This window comes from Zea mays, chromosome 5 (genome assembly GCF_902167145.1).
Source record: "Zea mays cultivar B73 chromosome 5, Zm-B73-REFERENCE-NAM-5.0, whole genome shotgun sequence".
NCBI classification, from domain to species: domain Eukaryota; kingdom Viridiplantae; phylum Streptophyta; class Magnoliopsida; order Poales; family Poaceae; genus Zea; species Zea mays.
The window spans coordinates 21,504,105-21,531,562 of NC_050100.1; the positions used below are offsets into that span (position 1 = coordinate 21,504,105).

At 44.3% G+C, this 27,458-nt stretch overlaps 1 long non-coding RNA gene across 1 annotated transcript; it reads left to right on the plus strand.

Moving 5' to 3' along the window:
• Positions 1-8,947: 8,947 nt before the first annotated feature.
• On the plus strand, positions 8,948-22,386 carry LOC103626081 (uncharacterized). The gene is made up of 6 exons (XR_002262197.3): positions 8,948-9,354; positions 9,439-9,546; positions 9,627-9,760; positions 11,391-11,555; positions 19,637-22,007; positions 22,102-22,386. It is a non-coding gene; the product is annotated as an uncharacterized lncRNA (long non-coding RNA).
• Positions 22,387-27,458: the final 5,072 nt, after the last annotated feature.

Genomic DNA, 27,458 nt, shown 5'->3' on the forward strand with positions numbered 1-27,458 from the left:
CATAAAAGCATGATTAGGGCCAGAGTGAGACTTCGTAGAGTGAATTCTCCTAATTTTGTGTTCGGGATAACCGACAGGGTATAAAATGTAACCCTCGTTATCTTGAACCATGGGAGCTTTGCCCTTAACAAAATTAGACAATCTTTTAGGAGGGGCATTAAGCTTGACATTGCCTCCCTGTTGGAAACCAATGCCATCCTTAATGCCAGGGTGTCTCCCACTGTAAAGCATGCTTCTAGCAAATTTAAAATTTTCATTTTCTAAGTCATGCTCATTTATTTTGGCACTAAGTTGAGCTATGTGATCATTTTGTTTCTTAATTAAAGCTAAGTGATCATGAATAGCATCAACATTAATGTCTCTACATCTAGTACAAATAGTAACATGCTCAACGATAGATGTAGAAGGTTTGCAAGTATTTAATTCAACAATCTTAGCATGTAAAATAGCATTCTCATCTCTAAGATTGGAAATAGAAGCATTGCAAACATCTAAGTCTTTAGCCTTAGCAATTAATTTTTCATTCTCATTTCTAAGGCTAGTAAGAGAGGCATTCAATTTTTCAATCTTAGCAATTAAATTAGCGTTATCATTTCTAAGATTGGCAATTGAATCATCACAAATATTTGACTTCTCAACCTTAGTAATCAAATTAGCATTCTCAATTCTAAGGTTGGAAATAGTGTCATGGCAAGTGCTTAGCTCACTAGTTAATTTTTCATTTTTCTCTACCTCCTGAGCATAAGCATTTTTAGTCTTAACATGCTTTTTGTTTTCCTTAATAAGGAAATCCTCTTGGCTATTCAAGAGTTCATACTTCTCATGAATAGTACTAATCAATTCATTCAATTTCTCTTTTTGTTGCATGTTAAGATTGGCAAAAAGAGTAAGCAAGTTATCCTCATCATCACTAGAGGTTGCATACTTAGTGGAGGATCTTGATTTTACCTTCTTCTTCTTGCCGTCCTTTGCCATGAGGCACTTGTGGCCGACGTTGGGGAAGAGGAGTCCTTTGTTGACAGCGATGTTGGCGGCGTCCTCGTCGGAGGAGGAGTCGGTGGAGCTCTCGTTGGAGTCCCACTCCCGGCAAACATGGGCATCGCCGCCCTTCTTCTTGTAATATCTCTTCTTCTCCTTCTTCCCCCTCTTGTGATTATCCCTGTCACTATCACTAGACAAAGGACATTTAGCGATAAAATGACCGGGCTTACCACATTTGTAGCAAACCTTCTTGGAGCGGGACTTGTAGTATTTCCCCCTCCTTTGCTTGAGGATTTGGCGGAAGATCTTGATGATGAGTGACATCTCCTCATTGTCGAGCTTGGAGGCGTCGGATGGGGACCGTACTTGGTGTAGAGTCTTCTTTCTTCTCCTCCGTTGCCTTGAATGCAACGTGTTGTGCTTCGGGTACGGAGGAGGAGGCGCCTTGCTCGATGATCTTCTTGGAGCCTTTGATCATCAATTCAAAGCTCACAAATTTTCCTATTACTTCCTCGGGAGACATTAGTTTATATCTTGGATCACCACGAATTAATTGAACTTGAGTAGGGTTAAGAAATACGAGTGATCTTAGAATAACCTTGACCATTTCATGGTCATCCCACTTGGTGCTCCCGAGGTTGCGCACCTGGTTAACCAAGGTCTTTAGCCGGTTGTACATGGCTTGCGGGTCTTCTCCTTGGTTGAGCATAAAATAACCGAGTTCCTCCTCGATCGTTTCCCTCTTGGTGATCTTGGTCACCTCGTCTCCTTCTTGCGCAGTTTTGAGCACATCCCAAATCTCCTTGGCGCTCTTCAACCCTTGCACCTTGTTATACTCCTCTCGACTTAGAGAGGCGAGGAGTATAGTGGTGGCTTGGGAGTTGAAGTGCTGGATTTGGGCAACTTCGTCCGAGTCATAGTCTTCATCCCCCGGCGATGGTACCTGTACTCCAATCTCAACAACATCCCAAATACTAGTGTGGAGTGAGGTTAGATGGTGCCTCATTTTGTCACTCCACATATTATAATCTTCACCATCAAACATGGGTGGTTTGCCTAATGGGACGGAAAGTAAAGGAGTACGTTTGGAAATGCGAGGATAGCGTACGGGAATCTTACTAAACTTCTTGCGCTCATGGCGCTTAGAAGTTATGGACGGCGTGTCGGAGCCAGAGGTGGATGGCGATGAAGAGTCGGTCTCGTAGTAGACCACTTTCTTCTTTTTCTTCTCGCCGCTCCGACGTGACTTGTCGTGTGAAGGGGATCCCTTCACCTTGTTGTCGGACTCCCCGGATGGAGCCTTCCCATGGCTTGTGGCAGGCTTCTCACCGGTCACCATCTCCTTTTTGGCGTGAGCTCCCGACATCACTTCGAGCGGTTAGGCTCTAATGAAGTACCGGGCTTTGATACCAATTGAAACTTGCCTAGAGGGGGGGCGAATAGGCAAATCTGAAATTTATAAACTTAAGCTCACACTACAAGACGGGGTTAGAGTTAGAAATATAAACGAGTCCGAAAGAGAGGGCAAAAACAAATCACAAGCGAATAAGAGCGGATGACACAATTATTTGTTTTACCGAGGTTCGGTTCTTGCAAACCTACTCCCCGTTGAGGTGGTCACAAAGACCGGGTCTCTTTCAACCCTTTCCCTCTCTCAAACGGTCACCTAGACCGAGTGAGCCTTTCTCTTCAATCAAATGGGACACTAAGTCCACTACAAGGACCACCACAACTTGGTGTCTCTTGTTTTTATTACAAGCGAGTTGAACACAAGAAAGAAGAAAGAAGTAAAGCAATCCAAGCGCAAGAGCTCAAAAGAACACAAATGTCTATCTCTCTAGTCACTAATTTCTTTGGAGTGATTTCGGACTTGGGAGAGGATTTGATCTCTTTGATTGTGTCTTTGAATGAAGTCTAGAGCTCTTGTATGAGGTTTGAAGGCTAAAAACTTGGATGCAATGAATGGTGGGTGGTTGGGGGTATTTATAACCCCAACCACCAAAATAGCCGTTGGTGAACGCTGCTGTCGCATGGCGCGCCGGACACTGTCCGGTGCGCCACTGGACACTGTCCGGTGCGCCAGCCACGTCACCCGACCGTTAGGGTTCGACCGTTGGAGCTTCTGACTTCTGGGCCACCGGACAGTCACTATTCACTGCCCGGTGCGCCTTCTGGCGCTGTTCTGACTTCTGCGCGCGCAGGCGCGCACTGTTCACTTTTACTGTACCGTTGCAGATGACCGTTGGCGCTGTGTAGCTGTTACTCCGCTGGCACACCGGACAATCCGGTACTACACCGGACAGTCCGATGAATTATAGCGGAGCGGCTCCCAGAATTCCCGAAGGTGGCAAGTTCAGAGTTGGGTTCCCTGGTGCACCGGACATTGTCCGGTGGCACACCAGACAGTCCGGTGCGCCAGACCAGGGCACACTTCGGTAGTCTTTTGCTCTTTTTATTTGAACACTTTCTTGGTCTTTTATTGGTTTGTTGTGAACCTTTAGCACCTGTAGAACTCATAATCTAGAGCAAACTAGTTAGTCCAATTAATTTGTGTTGGGCAATTCAACCACCAAAATTCATATAGGAAAAGGTGTAAGCCTATTTCCCTTTCAATAACCTAGTAAAAACCCTTCTACAGCTTTGGGAGCAAATTTGGAATGCCTACCTTTCTTCACCAAAATGTAGCATTTGCTCCCAAATACACGAAAGTATGAGACGTTGGGTTTGTTACCGGTAAGAAGTTCATATGAGGTCTTCTTGAGGAGGCGATGAAGGTAGAGCCGGTTTATGGCGTGGCAAGTTGTGTACACAGCTTCCGACCAAAACCGCTCAGGTGTCTTGAACTCTCCAAGCATCGTCCTCGCCATGTCGACAAGCGTCCTGTTCTTCCTCTCTACCACACCATTTTGCTGTGGTGTGTAGGGAGCGGAGAATTCGTGCTTGATGCCTTCCTCCTCAAGGTACTCCTCCACTTGCAGATTCTTGAACTCGGACCCGTTGTCGCTTCTTATCTTTTTCACCTTGAGCTCAAATTCGTTTTGAGCCCGTCTTAGAAAGCGCTTAAGGGTCCCTTGGGTTTCTGATTTATCCTGCAAAAAGAACACCCAAGTGAAGCGAGAAAAATCATCAACAATAACAGGACCATACTTACTTCTCCCAATGCTTAGGTAGGCGATGGGTCCGAAGAGGTCCATATGTAGTAGCTCCAGTGGTCTTGATGTTGTCATCACATTCTTGTTGTGATGAGTGCTTCCCACCTGTTTTCCTGTCTGACAAGCTGCACAAGGTCTATCCTTTTCGAAGCATACATTGGTTAGTCCTAACACATGCTCTCCCTTTAGAAGTTTGTGAAGGTTCTTCATCCCAACATGCGCTAGATGGCGATGCCACAGCCAGCCCATACTAGTCTTAGCGATTAAGCATGCATCTAGATTGACCTCCTCTTTCGAAAAATCAACTAAGTAGAGTTTGCCATCTAGTACACCCTTAAACACTAATGAACCATCACTCCTAAAGATAGATACATCAACATTTGTAAACAAACAATTGTAGCCCATGTGGCACAATTGACTTACAAACAGGAGATTATAGCCTAGTGACTCTATTAAAAATACATTAGAAATAGAGTGCTCATTTGTGATGGCAATCTTGCCCAAGCCTTTGACCTTGCCTTGGTTCCCATCTCCAAAGATAATCGTATCCTGGGAAGCCTTGTTCTTGACGTAGGAGGTAAACATCTTCTTCTCCCCCGTCATGTGGTTTGTGCATCCGCTGTCGATAATCCAGCTTGAGCCCCCGGATGCATAAACCTGCAAGATAATTTACGCTTGGGTTTTAGGTACCCAACTCTTGTTGGGTCCTACAAGGTTAGTTACAATAGCTTTTGGTACCCAAATGCAAGCCTTGTCTCCTTTGCATTTGGGTCCCAATTTTTTAGCAACCACTTTTTCATTTTTACATGAAAGTACAAACATAGTGTTGCAAGCATGAAATACAGTAGTAGGTCTATTACACATTTTCCTAGGAGCATGAGACACAAAATTTCTCCTAGGCCTACCATTAAAATTGGAACTTGAAGCAAACATAGCATGTGAATCACAAGCATCAAAATCATATCTCCTATTATGACTAGCAATTTTCCTATTATACATGAAAGCATGATTCTTTTGAATGCTACTAGCCATAGGGGCCTTCCCTTTCTCCTTGTTGGGAATGGGAGCCCTTTGGCTTGTTAAGTTCTTGGCTTCCTTTCGAAAGCCAAGTCCATCCTTAATAGAGGGGTGCCTACCAATTGTGTAGGCATCCCTAGCAAATTTTAGCTTATCAAAATCAACCTTGCAAGTCTTAAGTTGAGCATTAAGACTTGCCACCTCATCATTTAATTTAGCAATGGACGCAAGATGTTCATCACAAGCATTGATATCAAAATCCTTGCATCTATTGCAAATTACAACATGTTCTACACATGAACTTGATTTATTTGCTACCTCTAGTTTAGCATTTAAATCATTATTCAAGGTCTTTAAGCTAGAGATAGATTCATTGCAAGTAGATAGCTCGGAAGATAGTAATTCATTCCTTTTAATACCTAAGGCAAGAGACTTTTGAACACTAACAAATTTGTCATGTTCCTCATACAAAATGTCCTCTTGCCTCTCTAGCAGTTTATCTTTTTCATTTAAAGCATCAATCAACTCTTTAATCTTTTCTACTTTAGCTCTATCTAATCCTTTGAACAAGCTAGTGTAGTCTACCTCATCATCACTAGAATCCTCATCACTAGAAGTGGAGTACTTGGGGGAATCTCGAACACTCACCTTCTTTTCCTTGGCCATGAGGCAGGTGTGGCGTTCGTTGGGGAAGAGCGAAGATTTGTTGAAGGCCGAGGCTGCCAATCCTTCATCATCGGAGTCGGATGAAGAGCAGTCCGAGTCCCATTTTTTTCCAAGATGCGCATCGCCTTTAGCCTTCCTGTAGCTTTTCTTCTTCTCCTTCTTCCCATGTCTTTCTCCCCCCTGGTCATTTTCATTATCGGGACATTGAGCAATAAAATGACCTGTCTTACCGCATTTGAAGCAGGAACGCTTTCCCCTTGTCTTATTCTTGTTGGGGTACTCCTTGCGTCCTTTTAATGCGGTCTTGAAGCGCTTGATGATAAGCGCCATCTCATCTTCGTTGAGGCCAGTGGCCTCTACTTGTGTCACCTTGCTTGGTAGCGTCTCCCTGCTGCTGGTTGCCTTGAGGGCAACGGTTTGAGGCTCGTGGACGGGAAGTAAACCGTTTAGAGCGTCGTCCACATATCGTGCCACCTTCACCATCATGCGCCCGCTCACAAACTTTCCAAGAATCTCCTCGGGTGTCATCTTGGTGTACCTGGGATTCTCACGAATAAGGTTAACAAGATGGGGGTCAATTACCGTGAATGACCTTAGCATTAGATGAACGGCATCGTGATCCGTCCATCTTGTACTTCCATAGCTTCTAATTTTGTTGACCAGGGTCTTGAGCCTGTTGTATGTTTGTGTTGGCTCCTCTCCCCTGATCATCGCGAACCTTCCCAGCTTGCCTTCCACCAACTCCATCTTGGTGATCATGGTGGCGTCGTTTCCCTCATGTGATATTTTGAGGGTGTCCCAGATTTGCTTGGCGTTGTCCAAGCCGCTCACCTTGTTGTACTCGTCCCTGCATAAGGATGCTAGCAAAACAGTGGTAGCTTGTGCATTCTTATGAATTTGCTCATTGATAAACACAGGGTTATCGGTACTGTCGAAATGCATTCCATTTTCAACTATCTCCCATATACTAGGATGGAGAGAAAATAAGTGACTACGCATTTTGTGACTCCAAAAAGCGTAGTCCTCTCCATCAAAGTGTGGAGGTTTACCAAGAGGAATTGAAAGCAAATGAGCATTGGAATTAAAAGGAATACAAGAATAATCAAATAAATAATTTGAATTAACCGGTTTCTTTTTCTCTTCGTCGTCGTCTCTTGGTGAAGAAGAAGATTCATCGCTGTCGTAGTAGACGATCTTCTTGATGCGCCTCTTCTTCTTCCCGTCCTTCTTCTTGTGACTCGAGCCAGAGTCAGTGGGCTTGTCGTCTCTAGGCTCGTTGAGGAAGGACTCATTTTCCTTGTCGTTGACCACCATCCCCTTTCCCTTAGGATCCATCTCTTCGGGCGATTAGTCCCTTACGTGAAGAGAACGGCTCCGATACCAATTGAGAGCACCTAGAGGGGGGTGAATAGGTGATCCTATAAAATTCAACACTAAATAGCCACAAGCTTGGTTATAAAGATGTTAGTGCAATCGAACCAAGTGGCTATAGAGCGAGCTCTTGCAAATCACAATAATCACAGAGAAAGACAGCACAAGAGACACAGTGGTTTATCCCGTGGTTCGGTCAAGTATAACACTTGCCTACCTCCACGTTGTGGCGTCCCAATGGACGAGGGTTGCACTCAATCCCTTTCAAGTGATCCAAAGATCAACTTGAATACCACGACTTTTCTTCCTTATATCTTTTCCCGTTTGCGAGGAATCTCCACAAGTTGGAGCCTTTCGCCCTTACAAGATTGATCACAAAGAAAGCACAAGAGTAAGGTTGGGGAGCAACACACACAAGTCCGCAACACACGCACGCACACAAGCCAAGACTTGAGCTCAAACTGAAACACAGAGAGTTCACAACTAGAACGGAGCTCAAATCACTAACACGATCGATCAAGTGCATGGAGACGGAGTGTGAGAGTATTAGATTGCTTAGTGAATGCTTGGGTAGCTCCTTCATGCGCCTAGGGGTCCCTTTTATAGCCCCAAGACAGCTAGGAGCTGTTGGAGGCCAACAAGGAAGGCCAAAGTTTCCTTCTGTCGGGTGGTGCACCGGACAGTCCGGTGCACCACCGGACAGTCACTGTAGCATGTCCGGTGCGGATCTCCTTCCTAATTTGGCGCAGCCGACCGTTGCAACTCCGGGCTGGTTGGCGCACCGGACACTGTCCGGTGCACACCGGACAATCCGGTCCCCCAGCCGACCGTTGGCGTGGTGTAACACCCCATGTGTTTATATTTCGCTCGACAACGAGTACAGATTTAAGCACGTAATCAGTGGATAAAACAGATTTTAAATTTTAAACATCTTCGTCGATCGCGATTTTTATATCGCATCGGTGTCGTCTGTCGCGAGCGCGACATCGTTTTTATTTCTATCTATCCGGGCTCTTCCTAAATTTTCGCGATGTTCGGAACATAGTTGTTCCGAAAATTAGTGTGTTCGGTGAATATTTAAAATGCATCGCTCGCGCGAATACGAATTCGGAAGCCCGACCCATTCGGATGATTTTAACCCGAACAGATGAAGAACTCGACGACTAAGCTTTCAGTGTAAAATAATTTAATTCCCTTTTTGCCCTCCGTGACATCGCGTCTACGGATTTTTAATTAAATTGTTCTCTTATCGAGTATTAAATAGCAAACAGAATTTGTCTAAAATCAACTGAATCAAATGCAGATTGAAATATCGAAGCCGAAATCCGTTTAATTCAGTCCGTCGCTTTTTGTCTCGCTCTAAATCTTTAAAGTGAATTAACAGTACGAATTTATCCGAGTTTAGAGAATTCGTCAAATCAAATCATGTCCAAATACTGTTATCGATCTCATTTAATTCGACTCATTTTATATCGCTACAAATCGTGACCCAAAATATCAGTGATTCTCTTTATGAAAAAAGAAAGAAATATATGGAGATTATATGGGTGAAGAAAGATTTGTTTTTTTCTTTGGTGAACGTGCAACTCATCCAAGGAAATTTTCACGTCATCTTTCTAGCTTATCCTCTCCTCTCTCCAGGAAATAAAATCTCGTACATGTGTGGCTGATGAACGTCACCTTCTGGAAAAAAATCTCCACCGCTCTATCTCTGATTTTTCCCCAGCGCTTGCTTCTCCAGCTCGACTCGTCGGCCTCGCGTCCAACCGCTCAACCATCTCTATCTTATTTTCTACACGCGTGCTCAGCTCTTAGCAAATTCTGGGCGTTCTTCTCTCTGTACGCGGCTGCCAGCACACACCGCCGAGTCCGCGTGGCTGCTCAGCCAGTACTGCTCACGCCAGCACAACAGTGATCAGCCAACACTTATCCTCAACTCCAACTCGTTCAGCCGGTTCTTCATCCGTCGTCCACAGGCTTCAGACGTAGCTCGCCAGCTTCGACCTCCGCCCTGCCCTTGACCCCACTCGCCCGTTCTTGTTCCCGACGCTCGAGCTCACCTCAGCTTCGCTGTGCCCCTGCGTTCGGCCTCTTCCCTCCACCAGCGGACGTCCTCGGTCTCGCTTTCCTCGCCGTGGCAAGGCCCCGGCCACGACGTCATCCCCCTGTGAGCCTCATTGCTGTGTCGCTTGCCTGCACCCTCTTTGTTCGATGAAATGGTCAAGTCGATAACTATTGCTGTTGCTCACAGCTAAGCTAGCTGTTGAAGTCGTGCCTCGCATACGCCTATTCGATGAAATGCCCAAACGTCACGTCCGCTCCTTGTCCCAACACCCTGTCACAATTCCGTGCGTTGCCGGTGAGACATCGATTTTCTTCTATTCAATTAGTTCTTTGCTTGGTGTCAATGATTAACTGTGGTTTATGTTTGTGTACTAGTGTGTGTTTCGGAAGAGAGGAATCCCATATATGTGAGGACAGGCAATCCGTGCAATAGTTGTTTGATGTTTGGTGTTATGCGCAAATCAGAAATCGTCATCATTATCCCAAATATCGATTTGGTTTGTGATATGGTGAGCCCTCTCGCTACCTTGGCTAGTTAATTTGATCGATGAATTGATTACAGTTGCCAACGATGATTCTTCTTGTTTTTAGCGCAAGCATATTGTGTGTTATCTTTTAGACCCATTGTTGCACTTATATGCGATGTTACATGGTGATTGAGTTAATTGTTCTTGTGCTCACAAACAAAAATTTCCTATGTGTACAGTTTTAATTGTGCAACTAATCTAGTAAAGCAAACTACGTTTTCTGTAAAGATGTTTTATATAAAATTAGTAGGTAACCTCCCCATCTTTCTTGTGTTAAATTTTCATGACCATAGGTTTAATAGTTTAAGAGTTATGATTTTCCCAAGTCCAGTTTCAGAATCTGTCCAGATTCTGTACTGATTTCGAAAATTGCTTTGTTTGACTAAATTAAACTTAGAATCAGACCTTAGTAATTACAGAAGAATTGTAGTACTTTTCTTAAGTTTTCCAACAAATTTTGGAATACCCTTTTTGGTGGTCTAGAGACCAAGTTACAGCTATTTGAACTATAGAGTCTGAATCTGTCCAAATCTGGACAGCAATGCTTGTTTGTATGAACTGACTTTGATACACATTGAATCACCCTGAGATGTTTATAAATGAATTGTCGACAATTCTATCAGATTTCTAAAAAGTCTAGGATCACCTGATTTGGATTTTTAAAACTTCAGTTATGAATTTTTGAAGTAAGTGGTCGAATTCTGTCCAAATCTGGACAGAATTAAAGTTTAGCACTGTTTGACCTTTTAAACTGTCGAATCAGGTTATGATGATAATATAAGAGTTATAGAGGACTTTCTAAGCTTTCCAGAAAGTCCTAGTTTACTATTTTTGGATGCATATTTTGTGAGTTATGAATAAAACAATTAATCGCTGTGCTGCTGTCTAAAAATTCTGCAAGTATTAAATTGTTGGCTTGAAGTTACTATTGTTTGGCTAAGTAAGTTTAGCTGATTCTTAATTGGTGAAGTGATGCTTTGTTTTAGTAATTATCATGTTCTATGGTTGTTGATTGAGTAAATATGATAAATGGAGATTGGTCGCTTAAGTTAATCATCTTGAATAAATGTTCCTCACTATTCTTATTAGTTGGAAGTAAATAGCATCAATACGTTTATTCTAGTTGTAATCCGAGAGCTATATAGTGGGAAGTGCATTTAGGCGCTTAAAGTCTTTTGCTTCTAGGTTATAATCAAATGAGATTATGTAATATTTGATGATGCTCCACTTGCTAGGACAAATAGTGTGATGTGTTATTTAGCTCGTGCGCTATGCTAGTTAATCCGATGAAATGGTTTAAAAAGTTAGTTAAAGTATTTCTATTCAAATTCGAAGCCGTAGATGTCTAAGGCTAATAAGTTTAAATTATGGTAATCGTTTGGTGTATGTTCTAGTTAAAGAAGATCCATACATGGTTCACGATTGTTTGGTGTTTAAGTTAGGTTCGATTGATTAGAAGATCATGCTTGTTGTGTTAGAGTTAAGGTATCTAGTGATTATTTATGCTTGCTTATAATGTTTTGCTAGAGAATGTTTAATCCTATACCATATAACTTCATATAATATTGTACTAGTTCTTATGTTCATACATGTGCAACCTACATCCAAATAGGTACACTAGCTGAAAAATCGTGCGAAGCGAAGGGTGTGGATCAAAACAACCCACAAGACGATGTCGGCCGATGAGCCCGAAGATGGATGGACTAAGCAGATGTCAGAACAAAAGTTGATCGTCAACTGGCCTTCATTTAACAACACTAACGTAGTGTTATCCCAGGTAAGCCCCGGTGCATTTGCCACCTCCTTGTTGTTTTTAAAACTTTTATCACTTATGTGACAGAATCTCCCAAGTAATTAGGCCCACCTACAGTTGTCCTTGTCCAACAGACATCAGACAACCCTGTAGATGTTCCTGAATCACTCGACAAGTTCGGTATCTTCTTTCTTACCTTTCCAGGAACGTTTTACCCGTCTTGCAGACATTACAGAACATCGGAGATATAGAAATGCGGAAGCGATTACATAAACTTACATTTATTTAGAAAGTAAGATCAAGTTACTTATTACAGATATGAAACGAGTGCTGAATAGTATTATTACAATACCAAGGGAGGCAAAAACTCCTCCCGATAGTTTTTATAAAGTCCTAATGGAGGATCCTTTCCTCCCGCACTTCATTCCTTGCGTTCTTCCTTTGGTTATGACTCAACCTGATAATTCTCTGATCAGTGTTGAGAGTTGCTTTGTGTCTGGCTAACCAATTCATGCCCAAAATAACATCTATATCTTGGCCTTTCAGAACGATCATATTAGTAGGAAAGTCCCGTCCGGCCAAAGTTACGGGCACTTGATAGGCCACTTCTCTAGTAAATATTTGTCCCCCTGGTGAGTGAATTTTAAACCCCTCTTTTGATTCATGGCATGAGATGCAATGTTGCTCCACAAATTTCTTGCTGATGAATGTATGCGAAGCACCAGAATCAAAGAGAATAACTGCGGGATGATTGGCCACAAGAAACGTACCCATCATTACCGGCTCACCGTCCGGCGTAGTGGCCACTTGCGTATAATATATGTGTCCCGTCTTCTTAGTATTTTTGCCCACAGTATTTCCCTTGGCTTGAGATGAATTTCCAGATCCTTGCTAATTATTTGACTGGTTCTGCTTTGGATAAGGGCAATCCTTGATAAAATGCCCAGACTTCCACAATTGAAACATCCAGTTGATGAGCTGGGCAAAGCAGAGAATCGAGTGCCTGGGGCACCCGGCTGACTTGATGCAGTAGGGGCATTATTGGGACGAATAAAGATTGGCCGCTTAAAAGGGAAGGAGGGTGGACGAGAGAAAGAACAATTCTGGTTGGAGGCCGGATGACAACCCGTTGCTTCTTCACCGGGCCCTGACTAGGCCTGTCACCTCCAAAACCCTTGGATTTTCCAGCACCTGCATACTTTGCTTCTACTGCTAGTGCTGTACTGACAGCTCTTCCATAAGTAAGATCTATGCAGGTTGCCATCTTTCTTTGCAGTCGGTCATTTAACCCTCTCATAAAGCAATTCTTCTTCTTCTTCAAATCAATGTTCACTTGATCGATTGCATATTGTGACAAATGATTGAATTTATTGAGATACTGATTAACAGTATCCCCTCCTTGTTTCAGCTTCATAAATTCTTCTTGCTTCATGTGAAGAACACCTTCTGGTATGTAATGTTCGCGGAAGGCCACCTTGAATTCTTCCCAAGTTATCTGATGATTGGCCGGTTGAACGGCCACAAAATTACCCCACCAAGTGTTGGCAGGTCCGCGCAGTTGCTGGGCTGCGAATAAAGGCTTCTGGGTTTCTGAACATCGCAGCAGTCCGAACTTTTGCTCGATCACACGAAGCCATTCATCTGCTTCTAACGGGTCTTCGGCTTTGACAAACAGCGGGAGTCGCGTCTCTGAGAAGTCCATGTAAGAGGTTTCACGGGGGCCCTGTTGATAACCCCGCCCGCCTTGTTGTGGAAACTGTTGACTCGCCATCTCTCTCAGAAAACGGGTATTATCCGCGGTTGCATTTACCAAGGCGGCAATCGCCTCGGCCAGTGTGGGAGGAATATGAGGTGGATTTGGGGTAGACTCCCTCCCACTGGAAGTTCCAGCTGTATCCTGTGATCGGGTCTTGGACGACATCTGTGGCAACAACATTGGGAAACAATATGATATGCCAAAGAAAAACCATCCATTTTACATTACCAAAAGTATTGTACAGACTCGGATTTTTACAACAGGATACATTACCTATTATACAAATACACTACCTATTATACAATAGTACAACCTGTTATACAATACACTACTTCTATTTCAACTACTACACCACTATTCCTGCTTTCCGTTGCTTTTGGCAGCCTCGTCGTCGGGTGTGGGAGACCATTCGTCGACCAACCTCATAGATGGAGGTGGCTGAAAAAGGTCTAACTCACCACCAAGCGTGTGTCCCGCAACATGCGAGGGTCCGGCTTCCGACTCAACACGATTCGTAGGCTCACTGGGATGCAGTTGCGAATATAATACATGAACCTCTTCATGTAAGGTATTCACAAATGCATCCCAGTGAGCCTACGAATCCTGTTGAGTCGGAAGCCGGACCCTCGCATGTTGCGGGACACGTGTTTGGTGGTGAGTTAGACCTTTTTCAGCCCCCTCCTATGAGGCTGGTCGACGAATGGTCTCCCACACCCGACAACGAGGCTGCCAAAAGCAACGAAAAGCAGGAATAGTGGTGTAGTAGTTGAAATAGAAGTAGTGTATTGTATAACAGGTTGTACTATTGTATAATAGGTAGTGTATTTGTATAATAGGTAATGTATCCTGTTGTAAAAATCCGAGTCTGTACAATACTTTTGGTAATGTAAAATGGATGGTTTTTCTTTGGCATATCATATTGTTTCTCAATGTTGTTGCCACAGATGTCGTCCAAGACCCGATCACAGGATACAGCTGGAACTTCCAGTGGGAGGGAGTCTACCCCAAATCCACCTCCTATTTCTCCCACACTGGCCGAGGCGATTGCCGCCTTGGTAAATGCAACCGCGGATAATACCCGTTTTCTGAGAGAGATGGCGGGTCAACAGTTTCCACAACAAGGCGGGCGGGGTTATCAACAGGGCCCCCGTGAAACCTCTTACATGGACTTCTCAGAGACGCGACCCCCGCTGTTTGTCAAAGCCGAAGACCCGTTAGAAGCAGATGAATGGATTCGTGTGATCGAGCAAAAGTTCGGACTGCTGCGATGTTCAGAAACCCAGAAGCCTTTATTCGCAGTCCAGCAACTGCGCGGACCTGTCAGCACTTGGTGGGGTAATTTTGTGGTCGTTCAACCGGCCAATCATCAGATAACTTGGGAAGAATTCAAGGTGGCCTTCCACGAACATTACATACCAGAAGGTGTTTCTTCACATGAAGCAAGAAGAATTTATGAAGCTGAAACAAGTAGGGGATACTGTTAATCAGTATCTCAATAAGTTCAATCATTTGTCACAATATGCAATCGATCAAGTGAACACTGATTTGAAGAAGAAGAATTGCTTTATGAGAGGGTTAAATGATCGACTGCAAAGAAAGATGGCAACCTGCATAGATCTTACTTATGGAAGAGCTGTCAGTACAGCACTGACAATAGAAGCAAAGTATGCAGGCGCTAGAAAATCCAAGGGTTTTGGAGGTGACAGACCTAGTCAGGGCCCGGTGAAGAAGGAATGGGTTGTCATCTGGCCTTCCAACCAGAATCGTTCTTTCTCTCGTCCACCCTCCTTCCCTTTTAAGCAGCCAGTCTTTATTCGTCCCAATAATGCCCATACTGCATCAAGTCAGCCGGGTGCCCCAGGCACTCGATTCCCTGCTTTGCCTAGCTCATCAACTGGATGTTTCAATTGTGGAAGTCTGGGCATTTTATCAAAGATTGCCCTTATCCAAAGCAGAACCAGTCAAATAATCAGCAATGATCTGGGAATTCATCTCAAGCCAAGGGAAATACTGTGGGCAAAAATACTAAGAAGACGGGACGCATATATTATACGCAAGTGGCCACTACGCCAGACGGTGAGCCAGTAATGATGAGTACGTTTCTTGTGGCCAATCATCCCGCAGTTATTCTCTTTGATTCTGGTGCTTCGCATACATTCATCAGCAAGAAATTTGTGGAGCAACATTGCATCTCATGCCATGAATCAAAAGAGGGGTTTAAAATTCACTCACCAGGGGGACAAATATTTACTAGAGAAGTGGCCTATCAAGTGACTGTAACTTTGGCCGGACGGGACTTTCCTACTAATATGATCGTTCTGAAAGGCCAAGATATAGATGTTATTTTGGGCATGAATTGGTTAGCCAGACACAAAGCAACTCTCAACACTGATCAGAGAATTATCAGGTTGAGTCATAACCAAAGAAAGAACGCAAGGAATGAAGTGCGGGAGGAAAGGATCCTCCATTAGGACTTTATAAAAACTATCGGGAGGAGTTTTTGCCTCCCTTGGTATTGTAATAATACTATTCAGCACTCGTTTCATATCTGTAATAAGTAACTTGATCTTACTTTCTAAATAAATGTAAGTTTATGTAATCGTTTCCGCATTTCTATATCTCTGATGTTCTGTAATGTCTGCAAGACGGGTGAAACGTTCCTGGAAAGGTAAGAAAGAAGATACCGAACTTGTCGAGTGATTCAGGAACATCTACAGGGTTGTCTGATGCCTGTTGGACAAGGACAACTGTAGGTGGGCCTAATTACTTGGGAGGTTCCGTCACAGCTGGTATCGGAGCGAAGCCCATCTCTACAGATATTATGAGGCATCTTCAAAAAGAATTTTCTAAAGACTTATCTAGAAAATTTCTTCCCTTCTTACCTAAGTGTTTATGAAGAGTTTATTTTAAAGACCAGATAGGAAGAGTGCAATGTATAGAAGGTTAATTCTGTAATTATACATGCATCATGCTAAGAACTATGCTAATAAAAGATTTCCCCCTTAGAGAAATGTTGTCGCACACTATTCTTAGAGGACAACCATGATATGAGTAGTAGTGCGCATTCATAGAACGTGCTAGAAAACCATCTTGGCCACATTGGATGTTCCATGCTAAAGGAATGACTCCTCGGGAAGGAGCTCAGGTAACTACCTTAGAGGTGTTGAACAACATCGTGGTTAAGTGAAACAAAACACCTCCCCTACCTTATAAGAGAAATTAGGAAATAAGTCTGTGACACGTTTCCTTTTCCATTACTAAGCCTAGACTTTTAAATCTCGGGACGAGATTTCTTTTTAGGGGGGAAGGCTGTAACACCTCTGGTGTTACTAAAACTCCGACATGTCATCATAAGGATCTGCATTAATGTGCTTGTTACACTTAGAATGCATATTGCATTCACTAGGTTAATTTTTTTTCAAATAGAGTGATGTTGTGTGTTGGGTTTAAAGTTTAGTTTAAGGACTTGGCTTAAGCTAGACAAGAGTAGGTCATCTCTTGAGCAAGTAACAAATTGACTTGGAAACTTCAAGTGCTAAAGGCAAGTCCTAGAGTTTATGGCAACCTTGTTTTCAAAGGTAGAGCAAGTGGAAGAAACACTTGAAGAAAATGAAGAACATGTGAAACACTAAAACTAGCCCAAAAGAGGAATTCAAAATCTAGAAGTAATTTGACAAAAGTCCATATATCAAAGTTGTGGAGCTTGAAAAAGTGAATGAATTTCTTATTTGGAGATTCCCATGTTGTGTGAAGAAAATTGGAGTAAATCATCAAAGTTCAGTTTTGAGCTCAGATTGGAATTGCTGAAAATAGTAGCAACTAGGCAGTTTTGGTCCTTTATAACTTCTAATCTATAAACATTTTGAAGGTGGTCATTGTAAAAAATTATAAAGCTATGTGAGGAGTGTGACTTTGATTAAGTAACCTAGCCTTAAATCTATATGGAATTTGGAGAAGAACTGGTCTAAAGTAGAGCTGCTGGAAAGTGTGGGGTTCAGACTTAATAAAATTCAGAGTCTGAATTTCAGTATTTTGTGCAAACTTTGGGCTGTGGTAGAGTGGAATCCAAAAGGGTTTAGCTAAGGGTCACTATATAGAAATTGTAGAGGAACTATTGAAGTACAGACTTTGTTAAGCATCTTGGCCTTAAAAGTATATGCTACCAGCAGAAAAGGTGGTTCAAAGAAGTGTTGACAGACTCATGGAATTTCAGATAGTGAATAGTGAACTGAGTGGAGTTTCAGTGTTGAGTGTGCTGTTTGGAGCTCATTTGTGGCTAAACCATAGAACTTTGGACTATGGTGTTTATAGAGAAGTTGAAGTCCATATGATGGTGAACAAGTTTTATTAATTGAGTTTGACATGACCCCATGCAAAATTTGGAGTAAAGCTTGCCTAAAAATGGACTGTCAGTGTATTGGTGACTTAATGGTTCAGAGCTGAAACTCTGAAAAACAGCCAATGATGCTCTGTTTGGAGCTCAGTTGTGATTAATATATATGGTGTTAGACCAAGAGCTGTATAGCAAAATGGAAGACCATATATAGGAGAACAAATTTTTTTAAGTGAGTTTGGTTGGTGCTACACAGAAAAAGGAGTAAAAGTGGCTCAAAATTGGACTGTCAGGCTGGTTCCAACTGTTTTGGGTTCAGTCTCTGAAACCTGAATTTCAGTATATGATGCTTAATTTGGAGCTGTTTTGTGATCAATATGAGTAGTTTTAGACTATAGTTTCTATAGCAAAGTTGGAGAACAGATATAGATGGACAAGGACAACTGTAGGTGGGCCTAATTACTTGGGAGGTTCCGTCACAACTTTGTATCCATGAGCATATTTCTTTGTATCCATGATATATATATATATTGCTTAATTGAATATCCATGATACATAGCTTGTATTGATTAGCAATTATGTGAATTGTTTCTGAGATTCTTTATTTGTATGGTTATTCTAAACGATGTCCCTAGTCAGAGTCGATGACTAGCACATGTATTAGTTGATGACTACATTTCACAAGTCATGGACATGGATATGTTAAACTAAAAATGTGGGCACATGTATGATATGAGTTTGGACCGACCCAACATGAGATATTGTAATATTGTTCTCTTTTTGCAACATGTGTACTGTGTCCTTAGACCTAAGATTGTTGCATGTTCTCAAGATATGAATTGACTTACTTAGGGACTATCAAACGCTACTTCGTAACTGGGTAGTTATAAAGTTAGTTTTGGGTTTGTTAGGAAGCATGCTGTGAGGCATGGTCAAGCAAGATGGAATTTGTCCCTCTCTTCTTGAGAGAGATATCTCTAGGCCCCTCGAATGATTGGATCAAGAAATGCATGGCTGTGCTAGGGTTAAGTGTTAATCAATAAAAGGATTCAAATTCATAGTATCGAGAAAGAGAGATCAGCTTAGAGCCAGACCAAATATTGTGAGACAAAGGGACCAACATGTACGTAATGTTGCACTAGTTCGTCTGATATGATCTTTATGTGCGCATAGGAGTTGACATATCTTACTAGAGGCCACTATCAATTATTGGGCGAAGTAAGAGTACTTGGCCATGTCTATATGCACGTGAACCTATAGGGTCACACACTTAAGGGGAATGAAGCCTAAATCGGATTAGATCCGAAATTAGACAGGGCTTTAGGATTACTGATGGGCCTAAGTCGGAAGCCCAGCAGAACACTTATATAATAAGCAGCAAGAGCGCGGTTAAGAGAACCCTAATTCATCACTAGTAAACGAGCAGTCGCTCGCCTCTCGTCCTCGCTTACAGCCGTCGCGAACCTAGCAATTCAGTACACGACGCTTCCTACCTGTACGTGTGGATACCTCGGAGGTATTGTATCTGGAGCACTAGGACAAACCGCGCGAGGACGTGAAGGACGCTAGCGACTGCACGACACTGCTCGATGTGTTCGTCTACATCATGACATCTTTCGCTGCCCTATGCGTCTAGTGGTAATTACATGACCTATAACCGCAATCTTGATCTTATGGGGTCGAAAATTTTGTTTTGCGCTAGTGTAGCCTCCCCATAAACCATCAATATGTTGAGCACTAAAATGTACACCAGACGGTCCGCTGTGGTGGTGCAGACGGTCCGCGCATGCGTAGAATCAGTTAGGGTTCTAGATTTCGAGAACCGACTTGTAATGGGTTGAGACCTCCCCCTTGGTGTACGGTCGATAGACACCCCCACAATCAATCCAATCAAACCTATTATTCATATTAACCTTATTTACAATGTTCTTTCCATTCCTTAGGAGTATGAGTAATTTACCCTTAGTCTAGCTCTAGCCTTAGTCTTCTTTGACCTATTACTTCATCTCTCTTCAGCCCTGCATCATCTAGAAGCGTCTTGCGTGGCCTGCCGACCTCGAGACAACCCCTAGATCTCTCCTCCCCGACGGGGTGGCTCCCGGGAGGTGAGATTCAGGTTCTTCGTGGAGAAGAAGACCCTCTGCGCCATCGCGGACCGTTCGAAAGCGAGTAGGAAGGAGCCGCTCCTGCGTTGAGGTCGTGGACCATCTGGCCTAGGGTCGCGGACCATCCACACTCCCGCAGACAGCACCGCCAGGCGGTTCACTCTCCGCCATGTGACTTTGCAAGCAACGAGGCATGAACCGCCAATGAAGAGAAGGTGGAGGCGTTGTCAACTGCGATGCTTGGCTGAACACTCGAGGGCGAGGAGGAGACGCTCTAGATCCTGAGTTTAGTTTTGTATTGTTTGTTGCCAAATATTTTGTGAGATATTAAGTTCAACAATAATGTATGTATTGAACGTTTTCATGTAATCATTGTACGCTAATATTTTATAGAAATATGTATATGTCGTCACATGTATATATTATACTTTCTCCGATTCTTTTATTTGATGTTTGTTAGTGTAAATTTGAACTCTCCAACGTCAAATAAAAAATCGAGGTGGTTACCTAGAAAACAATCACATGACATAGCAGGCGTGTGAGTTTGATTGGCTCCAGTACCCTCAGTGTCAATCGACGTCCGCTGTCCGCATAGGCCGGCGACCACCGCCTCTTCTCCCGGCGACAAACCTGAAACTACCTAGGGGTGAAAACGGGTCGGGTACCCGAACCGGGTACCGGATACGGATACTAATTCGGGACGTTTTTTCGGATACGGATACGGGTACTTTTATTTCCGGGACGGATACGGGTATTACCCGGATAGAATCTTATCGGATACGGGACGGATACGGGACGTGCAATACCCGGTAAATACCCGACATCCTCGGGCGGATACGGGTACCCGGCTCCCGGGTACCCGGTAATCTTTCTGGCCCAATAGCTAGCCGGCCCAATCCACCTAAAAGCTGAAGGCTCCAGGAACCGACGCTGGGTCGCTGGTCTACGGCCTAACCTTGGGTCCCTGGCGGCCTGGCCCTTGCCGCTTGCCTCCAGTCACCAGCACAGCACAGCACGCCGCGCCGCCAGGTCGCCAGTACCAGGCCCCAGCCCCCAGCCGCGTGAGGCGCCGCGCCGCCGCCAGAGGCCAGACCGAGCGGCGAGCCGGTGAGCGCCCGTCCGTCCGCGACCGCGTCCGCCCGAGCGGACCTGTACAAGCAGCCAAGCAGTAAGCACCTCACCGAGCACTCGAGCAGCGTCCATCGGCCTCACCGAGCGCAGATCTCCCTCACCGAGCGCTCCATCGCCCATCGGCCTCATCACCTCTTCTCCAGCGACCAGCGGCCTCGAGCAGCGTCCGGCGCGTCCGCCCGTGCAGCGTCCACCGTCTAGGCCGGTGTCCACCGTTCAGGCCGTCCGTCCGAGCAGCGTCCTCCCTCGCCCGAGCAGCTAATTCACCGAGCAGCGTCCTCCCTCGCCCGAGCAGCGTCCACCGTCCAGGCCGTCCGTCCGAGGCTCCCAGCGACCAAGATTCAGTCTACTGCTCCAGGCGCCGCCATCGTCGCACCGACCCCTGCCTCCAGCTCTAGGCGCCGTCGACCCCTGCATCCAAGAATGCAGCAGCCCCACACCGGCGTATCAGGCCCCAACAGCGGGCACTCCTCGGCGGCCACCATCGTTGGCTCGTCGTCGGCGGCTCGTCAGCAGCAGCAAGACGCACCTGACGGCCGAACCCTCGATCCGTGGCCCCGTCGTGCAGCCCCTCACCCTTGGTAATGTTGTTGACGATGACATACCACTTAGTATGATTTACCAACTATTAGTAACTTTGCTCATATAATGACAGCGCCATGGATGTCGATGATATTTGTGGCATTGACAACAATGTGTCCCATGAAGATGAAATACATGATACCGGGGAGGATGTTAATGCTAACAACAGTGAACGTCCTGAGCCTATTGGTAGTAAGGTGAATGTCCTGAGCCAACAAGTTAGTCGTGGAAAAAACAAGTCTGTCGATGAAGACCATCGTGCAGTGAGGGCCAGAATTGGAAAAAACAAGTGTCAGAATTGGATCTATACATGAGTGAGGGCCTAGTGAAGGCTAATGAAAGTGATGCACCATTTAATGCCTTATCATGGTGGAAGGGTCAAGTGACAAATTTCCCTATTCTTTCTACCCTTGCTCGTGATGTACTATCAATGCAGGTGTCAACTGTTGCTTCAGAGTCGGCATTTAGCTCTGGTGGACGCGTGGTTGATGCCTTTCGTTCGAAGCTTAAACCTGAAATTATTGAAGCCTTGGTTTGTACTAAGGATTGGAAGATTGCTTCAGAGAAAGGTTTCATTTTATTGTGCATGTGTTCTTGTATTTCTCTATGACTAAATGATGATGATGGTTATTGATATGTTTTGTTGTTCTCTATTGGTTTCAGATTTGGAGTGTGAAATAAAAACTATAGCTGAAGCTATGAATGCTATGGAGGTGGACGATGATGTTGCGACTTGAGATCTTCAAACAAGCATGGATTGCTTGCACTATTTTATGCCATTTGAAAACTACCTTTTATTGTAATAGTCTATTGTGTTGAACTATCTTGTGCTATGTTAGACTCTTGTGTGATGTGAACTTATCGCTATTATATTTGAACTATTGTGTTAGACTATTGTATGCTATGAACTTATTGTTATATTGTCTTGTTGATCTATGGTCTATGTAATGCTATATTGTATGATGTGTTGAATGATGAGAACTTACTGCTATATTATCATGTTGGACTATTGTGTTGTATGATGTGAACTTATTGCTATATTGTCATGTTAGAATATTACATTCCATGATGTAAACTTATTGTTATATTGTCATGATGGACTATTATGTTGCACGATGTAATTAATTTATGCACCAACTGAATTATAGTGAATGATAATCAATGTATGCATTATCCGATAAGTACCCGGTATCCGCATGTATCCGGCTACACAATATCCGTATCCGTCCCTTATCCGCCCGACTAAATACCCGGTCCCTGTATCCGTATCCGTCCCGTTTCTAACTATCCGTATCCGATCCCGTATCCGATTGAAATACATTAGGGTAGGATACGGGATGACCTACTATCCGTCCGTATCCGCCCGTTTTCACCCCTAAAACTACCGCGCCGCGCATCCAAGGCGCGACGACCTGTACTGTAGCGCTTGTGGATATGGAAAACGACGAGTTGAAACCCTCCTGCGCCGCTGCCGTGACGAGGTGATGTACGAATAACACCCGGCAGCCGGCGAACTGAACAAGCGCGCATCGCTTTGAATATGCCGATCGAACCCCCCCGCGGCCGGCACACAGACCTTCCACGATCTTTGATGTTATCACCACGTTTGCCGCTTTGTACCTCGCAATCGCAAGTCTTTGGATCTACATGGGCGCCATGACGTATTTATAACCACTCGCAGTCGCAGCTCGATCGATCGGCATAAGCTACAGTTGTGCCAGCAAAAACCTACACACTTGCATCGCCAGACGCCAGGTCGCCTCTAGGTACGGCACCGAACACGTACGCGCGCGTCAGCTGCATCCATGCGCGCGCGCGACCATGAGCAAGTGGCCTCTTTGGCGCTGCAGGAGCTGATGACGGCCGTGGACGCCGGCGGCGGCACCATGGTCGACAACAGCGTGTCGTCGGGTAGTAGCAATAAGCTCCTCGGGCCCCGCAGGCGCTCCACCTACTACGGCCGCGGCGCCCGGAACAGCGCGCCGGCGGTGGCGGAGGCCCCATCGGACGCGAGCTTCGAGTTCAGCGCCGTCGTCAGCTACAGCTCGGCGTCGCCGGCCAGCATGGTGTTCTCCGACGGACAGCTCCGCGCGCACCAGTTCCCCGCCGTGCGATCCTCCGCGGGCAGCAGCCAGGCGATGTCGCCGGTGCGGAGCTCGTCCGTCGGAAGCAGGTATACTAGCACCAAGCAGCAGCAGGCAGGGGTGACGGGGACCAAGAAGCGCGTCAGCTTCGCGACGGACAAGGCGGCAGCGGCCAAGGCCAGCGCCGGGCAGAGGGATAAGAAGAGCGGCGGCCTGCTGGGGTGTATGGGGTCGGCCTGCGGGCCGTCGCGTGACCAAGCGGTGGAGCCGGCGGCCAGGAACGCTAACCGCAAGGTGGTGGCTGTTTGATCATGAAGTGCACGCACGGTCGATCATGCATACGTACGTGCTTGTGTTATTATTACTTCATCGCATGTACACTATGCCTAAGGTGTGATTACTAATCACGCCTATATAGTAACATTATTATTATTTTGTTATTTTCCACCTGCCGCTCACGCTCATCAGGTGAATTGAAGCTCATGCATCATGAACGTGTTCCCCGGGGGAAATTCATTTTCCACGTGTTTTTCTACATCTTTTTTTGTCAAAAAAAAAGATACTAGTGCACATTCAATTGTTAGGGCTGGATTGGTTGTGCGCTTCAGATTCTATAGCTTCATATCCTAACATATAAGGTGAGATTCTAACGGATAAGAAAGACACGCTAATTATAGAGTTAGATTCTCATGTGACTAGGTTCACTAGTAGAAAAGAGCTCAAAGCCTGCGGCACGTTCAACTTTTCACTGGCGGTTTCCGTTATCAAACGTCAGTGAAAGAAACAGGTGGGCCCGGTTTTAAAAACCGCCAGTGGAAACCTATTTCCACTGGCGGTTATCTTAACGCAACCGCCAGTGGAAACATCCTATTTCCACTGGCGGTTGTGTAACACCAACCGCCAGTGAAAATTGATTTCCACTTGCGGTTATCTTAACTTAACCGCCAGTGGAAACATCCTATTTCCACTGGCGGTTGTGTTAAGATAACCGCCAGTGGAAATCAATTTTCACTGGCGGTTTCTTAAGCCAACCGCCAGTGAACTGTATGTTATAAATACCCCTCTTCTTCCCCCGACAGTGAACTGTATGCTCGCAGCCAACTTCCATTGGAGGCGATTTTGGAGGTCCAGATTTCACAGAATACATGGGGAGAGGTTTTGATCTTCATTTTTTGGAAGAAGATTGCTAAGAAAGGTTGGTTTATGTTGCTAATGTCAATTTTTATTCATTTTTGCTCAATTTTAGCCACATTTTGGATCTAGGGTTTCACCATTTGAGAGAGAAAGTGTATAGCTAGGTTAATTTCTCTATTCCCTCAAATAAAGTTGTTTAATATGGTTAGATTTTGTCTATCCTCTCTCCTTTTTCATGTTTAGTTCTCAAATCCAGTTTATCCATGACATATTAAGTTGTTTAATGAATGGTTCATGTGTTGTGTGGAGAGAGAAGAAGATAGGTTTGGTAATTAAGATTGTTTTTATTAGTTGCTATGAAAGGTTGGTTTAATTATGTTTTAATTGCCAATTATTGTTCATCTTTGCTCAATTTTGGAACTAGGCCTTCACCATGTGTTAGAGAGAAGAGTATGGCTAGGAAAGTTTGGTTTTATGTTCCTCTTGCCAATTTTTGTTCATTTTCCTCAAATTTAGCCACATTTTGGATATAGGGTTTCACCCCTTCATCCTTCCCGACAAGAACTATAGCTCGCAGCCCAACTTCCAGTTGTGTTAGGATAACCGCCAGTGAAAAAAGGTTTCTACTGGCTGTTTCTTAAGCAACCCGCCAGTGAAATTAGTACTATAGCTAGGTTATTTTCTCTATTCCCTCAAATTAGTGCATTTTGGATCTAGGGTTTCACCATTTGAGAGAAAGTGTATAGCTAGGTTATTTTCTCTATTTGGTTCTTGTGTGTTTATGTTACTTTTTTATAGGTGGTGATGGAGAGGACATCCTGGATGTATAACTTATCAAGGCTAGATCCATCATACATATCCGAGGTCCATAGGTTTATTGATGTCGCTACGAACCATGCTTGGAGAACAAAGACAAAACACATATATTGTCCATGCATGGACTGCAAAAATGTTGCTGTATTTAATGACACAGAACAAATCATATCTCATCTGGTATGCCGAGGATTTATGAAGGATTACACAATTTGGACAAAGCATGGAGAGGGTAGCTCTTCGCCTTATACGACTGGAAACCCTGAGAACATCGACGACAGATTTCAGTTCGTTCACGAGACACACCAACCTCTTCCACAGAGCGAACATGTAGTGCAAAATGTTACTGATCATGGTTACGCTGGAGGAAATGAACATGATAGACCTCATGTTCTGCCAAGTGTTATGGATGAGAAAGATGCAGAGTTGCTAGAGGCAATGTTGCGTCGTCATATAGATCAATCGATGTTCTTAATGAAAGGTATGGAGTCCCTAAAGAAGGCAGCAGAAGAGCCTTTGTACGACGAGTCTAAGGGTTGTACCAAAGAGTTCACGACGCTCCGGTCTGTGCTAAAGCTGTTGATGTTAAAAGCTAGATATGGTGTGTCTGATGCTGGCTTCGATGCGTTCTTGAGTATTATCGCAGACATGCTTCCAAAGGAGAACAAAGTGCCTGCTAACACGTACTATGCAAAGAAACTAATCAATCCGCTCACTATGGGTGTGGAGAAGATCCACGCGTGTAGAAATCACTGTATCCTTTATCGAGGTGATGATTATAAAGACTTGGAGAGCTGCCCAAAGTGCGGTGCAAGTAGGTACAAGACGAATAAAGACTATCGAGAGGAAGAGTGTGTTGCATCTGTGTCTAAAGGGAAGAAGCGAAAGAAAGCCCAAAAAAGACTTCAAAATCCACGAGCAAAGAAAAAGAAGTAGACTATTATGCGCTCAAAAAGATTCCTGCTTTGGTGATGTGGTACCTCCCCGTCGTCGATCGATTGAGGTGTTTGTTCGCTAATCCTGAGGATGCCAGACTTATGAGCTGGCATGCTTCTGATGAGCACAAAAACGATGGGAAGCTTCGACATCCAGCCGATGGGAAGCAGTGGCAAGATTTCAATGACAACCACCGAGACTTTGCCGATGAACCAAGAAATGTTAGGTTCGCACTGAGTACTGATGGAATGAACCCATTTGCTGAGAGGAGCAGCAAGCATAGCACATGGCCGGTGATCCTCACCATATACAACCTTCCTCCATGGTTGATGCAGAAACGGAAGTACATTTTGCTAACCATCCTTATTTCTGGACCTACACAACCTGGAGTTGACATGGATGTATTTTTGGAGCCCTTAATGGAGGATATGAAAATATTGTGGGAAACGGGTGTTCAAATGTTGGATGAGTATCGTAAAGGTTCATTCACGCTGAGAGCAATTCTTTTTGTTACGATCAACGATTACCCTGCTCTCTTCACATTATCAGGCCAGTTTAAGGGAAAGGTTGGTTGCACAGTATGCATTGATGGAACTGCTTACGTATCCCTTGCTGCATCTAAGAAGATAGTTTACATGAGGCACAGACGCTTTTTATTGGAAGGACACAGGTACCGCATGCGAAAGATGGATAAGTATTTCGACAATAATGGTGAACTACATTCTACTGCTCCATCGGGTAACAATAGAGGTCATAGAGTTTTTGAAATAGTCAGGAATATCAAGTTTGTTTTCGGGAAGAAGACAAAAGACGGAAAAACAAGGAAGGATGCCAAACCAGCTCCGGGGGCTATATTCAAGAAGAAGTCTATTTTCTTCGAGTACTTGCCTTACTGGAAAGAGTTAGATGTGCGGCATGCGATCGATGGTATGCACGTTCAGAAGAACGTGTTTGAAAGCATAATGGGCACCTTGCTAGACATAAAGGGCAAAACAAAAGAAGGGCTCAATTCACGCATGGACTTGGTAGATTTAGGCATAAAAAAGGAACTAC